The following is a 7,566-nucleotide window of genomic DNA, read 5'->3' on the forward strand; positions in this document are numbered from 1 at the left end:
TTCCTGGAGCTAACACTTGATTCTGTTATGATTTAAATTTATATCCGAGGGCTCTTTTAAGAATATATACTGTTCCCTTTATGGCTGCTATCTGTACTTCATTACAGCTTGGTCTTCCAGGGATCGCTTTTAAGTATTTATGAAGATTATTTTTTATTAAGCCAGTTGCTCCTATCACAACCGGTATAATGTTTATTTCTTTCAGAGACCATGTCGTTTTTAGATCATTTTTTAGATCCTGATATTTTGTTATTTTTTTCCGCTATACTCTGTTAAGGTCGAAATCATTTGGGACTGTGACATCGACAATGAGTGCAGTTCTTTCAGGCTTGTTCCATATAACAATATCTGGTTTGATGGCCTTGTCTTTTTTGTATCTGCCTGCCTGTATGTCTTTGTCATAGAACACGGTCACTTTTCTGTTTGATGTTATTGGTGGTGGTTCATGTTCCCAGATGTTCGTTTCTCTGTCAAGTTGCATCTCTCCACAGATCTTCCAATGGAGGTACTTGCATACTTTGTTGTGACGAGCAGTATAATGGCCATCTGCCCATAAGATTGGGCATGCAGATATTAGATGGCTTGCGCTTTCAATTGCTGAGTGGCAAAACCTACACTGGCCATTTGTTTGTAGGCCAGCCATTTTTTAAAATCCATTTGTAAGTAAGCCCTGATCTTGCCCGGCTACAATAAGTCTTTCCTATGTGTATATTATATTATACACAAATACATACATATACATATATATACATAGTAGTATATACACATACATACATATACAAATATATTAAATTGCACATACATTATACATACATATATACGGAAAAATGGAAACAGCACTAACCCTATGCAGGTTTAACCAGCTTCCTCCAAAGGAGGATGCTCCATTGGAGTATAGAATTAACAAGTGGTCCAGAGTTGCATGTATATGCTCACAAAGAGGGATGTGGACGTTAAGTTTTTGCAACTCTTGCAGAGAGATGCTAATGTCTTCTTACATACAGCGCCTGGAATTCCCAAATTTGTCACCCATCAGGCACTGACCAGGATCAATGTTGCTTAACTCCGGTCATCTAACGCGGACTGGTGTGTCAACATGATTATGCGTATATATACGTACACACGTACGGCACCATCACGTTGACACAGGTTCTTGCCAGATCACCGAAGTTAAGCAACATTGAGCCTGGTCATTACTAAAATGGGTGACCAATTTTGGAAGGCGAAATGCTGTATGTACCTTCTGGGAAGGTAGGGTGTAGGGCCAGCACCCTCATCCCGTAAAAAGAACTCAGTTGCTACAAAAGCATCTACAAAAAGTTGTAGATGGCTTATACCCCTCAGGGGCGCAAGGCTATGGATGGATGGATACGTACACATATTAACAAATAAGTGAATCCATCAAATCTGGGAAGAAAATCCAAACTGAAAATATACAGACATCAAGGATCTAGAAGAGCAAGAAAGATACAAATACCTTGGCATAGGAGAGAACGATACCACTCAGCATGCCAAGATGAATGAAAAAATTGGCAGTGAATACATACGGCGAGTCAGGAATATATGTAAAACCGAACTTACAGGCAAAAACAAAATAACTGCCATTAACCAACTAGCCATGATTGTTGTAAAATACTGCTTTGCTATTGTTGACTGACCACTAAAAGACATAAACAGGCTAGACATTAAGACACGGAAAATGTTGACAATGTACAAAGTAATATACAGAAATTAGTGTCTGTCTAGAATGTACATGTCCAGATGGACAAGGAGTATGAGACTCTCAGAGATTGGCCATCAACATCGCTACAGCTATATTGAGCACCGGACAGTATTTGATGAGTTCCCAAAATCCAACTCTTTAAATGGTACATCAGCATCATGAAACAAGAGGAAGTAGAACAACCTCCATCACGAAAGTAGCCAAACATTTTGGGCAAGGCTGTCTTACAAATGAGACAGAAACAGAAAAGAAATCTGCTACGAAAATACACCGAAAGAGTCGCCAGAAATACACTATACCCTTCCATGACAAAAAAAAAAAAAATTGAAGAATGGGCCAATCAACAACGTGCCAAGTATATATATATTATTCCTTAATTGGAATTCATTTTTGAGATGAGCATTATATATTTTTTATTTATTTCGGACTATTATTCTCATCTTTATTAGTTGTTGTTTTTGATCTTTTATTGGTTTTGTTTATTCACAAGGTTTCGGCCAACTATTCCTCTGGCCTTCGTCAGGTGTAACTGCGACGGATAGGAACTTTGAATCTCCTAACCAACGTGCCAGGTATTTTCTGGAAGAATTAAACAAAGATTATATATATATAAAGATTTAAACCAAGATTATATATATATAAAGAATTAAATTAAGATTATATATATAAAGAATTAAACCAAAATTATATATATATATATATATATATATATATATATATATATATATATATATATATATATAACGGCTTAAACTAAGATTATATATAAATAAAGAATTAAACTAAGATTATATATATATAAAGAATAAAACTAAGATTATATATATAAAGAATTTAACCAAGATTATATATATAAAGAATTTAACCAAGATTATATATATAAAGAATTAAACTAAGATTATATATATATAAAGAATTAAACCAAAATTATATATATATATATATATATATATATATATATATATATATATATATATATATATATAAAAACTTAAACTAAGATTATATATAGATAAAGAATTCAACCAAGATTATATATATATAAAGAATTTAACCAAGATTATATATATATAAAGAATTAAACTAAGATTTAAACCTAGAACACCATCCTCCTACGTAGACCCCTTCTCCAACATCAGGGGTCTACGTTCTAACCTTCTAGAGGTTGAAACCCAATTACAGGAGACGAAACCTGACATATTCTTTGGAATAGGGCCGACCACCTCCCTAGATGAGTTCATAATTAAAGGATACTCTAACTTAACATCTAAATCTGACCCCCAAGATCGCCACAGGCATGGAATATGTGCCTACATTAAAGATGGCTTCCCATGTGGCAGGGATATCTCCAGATAAGACCCTAATCTACCTTATATGTGCTTCCGAGTTGCACTTGCTTACACCGTCGCATTTATATTTGCCCTCTATCGCCCCCATAACAGCGGAGTTACTATCTTTAAGAGTATATTAGAGAAAATTGACCACATCCTGTCTGCTCATCCCTCCACTAACATTCACATTTGCAGTGACTTCAATGCCCATAATGTGAAATGGCTGACCCACTCAAATAAGACTGATGATGAGGGGAGGTTCTGTCATGTCAGTATGCAAGCCTTCTAGACCTTTTTCTATCGACTTCCCCTGAGCTATTTTCATGTTCCTTTCTATCTCCTCTGGGATCCTCCGACCACTGTGTCATATCAGTTAAGATAAAAATTAAATATAATAAATCTACAGACGTACCTATCCACCATACTGTATACCGATACTCTATGACTGACTGGGATAGCTTCCGTACATTCATATCTGATCTACCTCTCCATTCCATGTTTAAAAAGGATGTGTCCTCTATAGTATCAGACCTGACCGAATGGTTACTTGTAGGCATAGACCGATTCATACCATTCAAAAAATTCCAACAAAAACCTAACAGCCAGCCATGGTTCTCCCCTGAATGTGCTGCTGCCATCACACACAGAAATCACTTTTTTCCGTAGCTACCAACGTAATAGATGCACTGAAACTAAAGCTGCTTTCAGGACTGCCAGCAACCACAGTAAAAGAGTAATAAAAAATGCAAGAGAACTATATGCTCAATCCGTTAAATCCAGAGTAGGTGAGCAGCGGCTTGGTTCCCACCAGTTCTGGCAAATAGCAAATACGATCCTGAACAGAAACGTGCGTTCTATCCCAACCATTATCAATGGACCTGAGGTCATCTCGACAGCATCCGACAAGGCCAAACTATTTGCCAAAAACTTTGCGGCAAATTCTACCCTGTGCGACGAAGGCCATCAACTCCCCATATTCCCTCCTATAACAGACAACACGCTATGCAACATACAAATATCTATGCATGAGGTCGCCAAGCTAATCAAGAATCTTGACTCCAGTAAAGCAACTGGTCCTGACAGCATTCCTAATTATAGTGTTTAAAAATTACAACCAGAACTTGCCCCCATACTTACAAAACTGTTTAAGCGTTGTCTTAAGGCGAAGTGCTTCCCAACACCTTGGAAAACCTCATCAGTATGCCCTGTATTTAAGAATTCAGGTGATAAGTCATCCCCCTCTCAGTACAGACCAATAAGTCTCCTTTGTGTCATGAGTAAGTTGCTGGAATCCACAATAAATGGAGAAGTAGTCAACCACCTCAGCAGAAATAACCTTCTTAGCGACACGCAATATGGTTTCCGTTCTGCTAGATCTACAGCAGATGTGCTAACGGTTATAACTCATAGGATTAGCGAACCTCTCGACAAAGGCTTCATTTCCAGGGCAATTGCTCTTGACATATCAAAGGCCTTCGATAAGGTTTGGCATAAAGGGCTACTACACAAGATTTCCAGCTACGGTATAACTGGAAATGTTTTCTCGATTGTTAAATCATTTCTCTCTGATAGGCTCATAAAGTAGTGGTTGATGGGCAGAAATCAGAGGCCCACAGTATTAATGCTGGAGTCGCTCAGGGGTCCATACTGGGCCCAAATCTCTTCCTGATCTACATCAATGATCTCCCAAAACACATACTAAAATCTTTCATTGACATCTATGCTGATGACACGACAATCTATGGCAACACATCAAAGGCCGTAAATGATGATGTTCTCTCTGATTCTCTCTCCTCTGATCTTGAGTGCGTGGTATAGTGGGGAAAGAGGTGGCTGGTTATCTTTAATGCATCTAAGACCAAGCTCCTATCTCTACATCATAAACGCTCTGATCCTCATCTGGCATCAATTGAAATGGATGGCTCTCGTCTAGGGGTGGCCCCATGTTTTGACAAGCTTCTGGGCTTGACCTTTACTCCTGATCTGAAATGGAACACATACATCAAGTCTGTTGCCAAGGTCGCTGGAAAGATGGTGGGATCCTTCTACTGCTCCAGAAGATATCTCACTACTGATGCAATTCTCTATCTATATAAAAGCAAAGTACACCCAAAGATGGAATGCTGCTGCCATATCTGGGCAGGAGTTGCTAAAAACAGTCTATCCTGCCTTGACAGAGTACAAAATAGACTTCGTGACTTAGTGGGGGATGCCCTTTTCTCTTCCCTGCAATCTCTCTCACACAGAAGAGACGTTGCGAGCCTATCCTTGTTTTATCGTTATTTCCATGGCAGGTGCTCGTCTGAACTCCAATCTCTGGTCCCCCCTCGCCAATCTTTCACGAAAAACACCCGTCTAGCTGAATCCTCTGTGAAAAATTTCCCCACTCCTTATCTGTGTCTAAATCAAAACGTAGATTCCACGAACAAAGCTTCTTTCTTAGAACTGCACGCCTGTGGAACTCTGTTCTGCTTGCCTGTTTCCCTCCCGACTTCAACCTGGATGTCTTCAAGTCCAACACAAACAAATTCCTGATGAACCGCCCCCCCCTCCAAGTAATGACACCTTATCAATTCTCCAATACTATTGCTACACTATCCCATTGAGTACTGTACACACAATAACCCTTATCCCCGAGTGGCCATTGGGCCTTGATAAGTGGTGAACTCCATGTAAAAAAAAAGATAAAGAATAAAACTAAGATTATTTATATAAAGAATTAAGCCAAGATCATATATATATATAAAGAATTAAACTAAGATTATATATATAAAGAATTTAACCAAGATTATATATAGATACAGAATTAAATCAAGATTATATATAAAGAATTAAACCAAGATAAAATATAGATAAAGATTCATCATTGAAGTACATTTCAATGCTTGAAAATGCTTCTATCAGGATTGAAGGTCCACGTCTGTGTGGAAGAAATTGGATTTTCCAACAAAACAACGCTGCGATACACACTTCTCAACAAGCACGAGAATACTTTTCTTCAAATAATATAGAATTGTTAGCTCAGCCAGCATGTTCTCCGGACCTCAATCCCAGTAAAAATTTTTGGAAATGGATGGCAAAAGAAGTGCTCAAGGATGGAACCCAGTATGATTCGATAAAGGACCTTTCTGATTCAGTTTTCAGTACATGGGATAAAATTCCTTCACAACTGATAAAATACTTAGTCGCAATTATGCCGAAGAGAATTTGTGAAGTAATTCGTAATAATGGAGACTATACTAAATACTGAGACCCTTTTTAGTAATTTATAATTGCCTTTTGTTAGATAAATTATCAGTGATCTTATCATTTTGACCAGGTGAAAATGTTTGTTTTTTAAAAAATAATTATTAGATCAGGATTAAGGTTCCGAATGAAGCAGATTTCATTTTTTTTCCATCATATTTTCCCTTTTGGCAATGGTTTCAACCATTTGCTTGATTAAAAATTCGATAATATGTGTAAACGCTTACTTTCTTAAGTGGTTTTATGATTTTGACCAGGACTGTATATAAGGAAGGCTCTATAAGCTGACTAAAACATGGATCGCTCCACTATAATAAGGAAATGATTATAATAGCTGGCCAAATCAAGGCTTGATGACCATTGCTTTTATAAAGATGAGTGGCCTCAGCAATGACAACAAATGCAGGTTCTGCCACTCAAAAGTAGAGAGTGTAAGCCACCTGATATCCAGCTGTAAAGTTCTGCTAGGGGATTAGGGTTAGGGTTAGGGTTAGGGTTAGGGACGGATACTATACAATGCGGCACAATGAAGTGTGTTAATATCTCGACTGGACAATCTGTAAGAAGTTGAATATTGAATGCAGCAGCAAGTCTGGAGAACATATACCCGAAAGAACAATCGGAAACAAGTCATGCACCATCCACTATGATTATACAATCCCTACAGCTACGTACCTAGTAAACGGAGCTATAAAACCTGACAGAGTAGTATGGAACAAGAAAGAGACACAAGCAACCTTAGTAGAAGTTGGTCTAATGATGCTGGATTAAATAGAGCTGAGTAAGAGAAAAGATTACGAAGTACCAGGGTTTTTATGTACGACATGAAAAGAAACTGGAATCTTAGGAAGATCTCTATCATTCCAGTAATTATAGAAGCAACCGGGCTTATGAAAAAGAATTTTAAAAACTACTTGCCAAACATACCTGGTGAACCAAGTGCAAAGGAGATTCGAACATTTACACTTAAAGGGACGCTTAAAATCTTAAAAATATCTCTCGGTTGGAATATATAGAATAGCGGGTGAATGTCTGGCATCTGGTAGGATGCCCCGTCCCTGACTTAAACAAAATGATAAGAAAAAAAAAAGAATAACTAAATGCACTAAATATAACTAAATGCAGTAAATTCATAGATTTATATAAAAAAAAAAAAAACAAGATCTATTTTTTAGTTGCTGTGAAAATAATGTTGACTAATATTTAATGTAGATCTAGTCAATTTGTAAAGCTGAAATATTATTGAAAATTAATAAGACTGTTTAT

Source organism: Euprymna scolopes, chromosome 30 (assembly GCF_053919585.1).
Source record: "Euprymna scolopes isolate OS-2025 chromosome 30, ASM5391958v1, whole genome shotgun sequence".
NCBI classification, from domain to species: domain Eukaryota; kingdom Metazoa; phylum Mollusca; class Cephalopoda; order Sepiida; family Sepiolidae; genus Euprymna; species Euprymna scolopes.